Source organism: Haliaeetus leucocephalus, unplaced genomic scaffold, assembly GCF_000737465.1.
Source record: "Haliaeetus leucocephalus isolate CR32 unplaced genomic scaffold, Haliaeetus_leucocephalus-4.0 Scaffold536, whole genome shotgun sequence".
Classification (NCBI taxonomy): domain Eukaryota; kingdom Metazoa; phylum Chordata; class Aves; order Accipitriformes; family Accipitridae; genus Haliaeetus; species Haliaeetus leucocephalus.
The window spans coordinates 3,991,118-3,992,535 of NW_010972972.1; positions in this window are offsets into that span (position 1 = coordinate 3,991,118).

Consider the following 1,418-nt stretch of genomic DNA (forward strand, 5'->3'; position numbering starts at 1 on the left):
ATCCTGCCCCTCGGTGCGGGCAGCAGTGCTGCCGGGGGGGCCGTTGCCTCTCCCCCCTCCTTGCTGCCACGCGCTCGGGACGTGAACCCTCCGCCGACGTTGAGCAACCCTCTTCTGTCCGCAACCGCTCCCTGGAGGCGGCGGTGGTGGCCGCCCCTGTGGAAAATCTCACTGGGGCTGCACCGCTGTGTGGTGTCCCACCTGGGATCCCTGGGATGGGGATGGGACGAAACGCCGCGATGGGAAACTGCCGTTTTGGCACGTGGCACGGAGCTGTTGCTTCCCACAGGGGAGCGCAGACGGGGCCGCCATCTCCCCCACTGCCCCCTCGGTGGGGCAGAGGCCACGGCTGGGGCAACGGCCAGCACCGCGTGTCCCTGCGGTGTGTGGCAATCGGGGAAGATTTGTTCTATTTGGGGAAAGGCCGCAAGGTCCCTTGTCCCTTTTGCAACCCTCGGTGGTGGCAGCTCTCCCGCTGCCCCCCCCTCCTCCATGTCCCAGCCAGGTATCTGCTGGGAGATGTCCTTCCCCGTGGGGACGTGTAGGCAGTTGTCACCCCAGCCAGCCCCTGGGAGGGGGCTCGCTGCCACGACTCCCCAGGACATGCGTTCCCTCCCCAGGCATCTTCTCAGCCCGTGGGGACGTCTCTGACCCAGCATCTCCAGCTCTCCCTGTGGCTCAGCCCAGGGCAGGGCTATGCTCTCCCGGTGGTGTCACGGCGGGGATGTGACAGCAGGAGATGCTCGGGACGACACAGGGACATCTGGGGGCACGTGTGTGGTGGCATTTTCCCCCCCGTGAGCTGGGGATGGGGATGGACTCCCCAGGAGGATGGTGGGCTGGGAGGAGGCTTGCCCAAACACTGGGTCTGCGGCCGCAGAGACCCGTGGATCTCATTGCATCTCCCAAGGGCTCCAACGTCCCTAAGTGGCCGCCCCCTGGACCCCCCCCTGGGGCTGGGTGCCCCTTTTTGGCTCAGCGCAGCCCCAGCCGTGCCACAGCCTCACGGTGGCTGTGCCGGGCTCCAGCCCCAGCCCCTCTCCCCCTGCTCCTGCCATCGCTGCCGGGGGTGGCAGTTCCCCCCCCAGTCTCTCCCAGCAGGATGTGGGGGACCCATTTTTAGATGATGGGGTCCTTGGAGGCATAGGGAGGGTTTGGGAATGATTCATGTCCCGATGACAGGGATTTGGGGAGCGACCTGGGGCTGCAGAGCCCGTGTAACCCCCTGACGCGCTGCCCCAAGCGCTGTGTCAGCTCGGGGGGATGATGCCAAAGCCCAAAAAAGGGAGCAGGGGGGGCAGAGTGTCCCCCGTCTCCCTCTGCCCCAGGAGCCCTGCACCGTCCCCGCACATCCCAGCAGCTCCACAGTGGCCCAGCCCCAAAACCTGGCCAAGCTCCCTGCACGGGGCCAGCAGCAC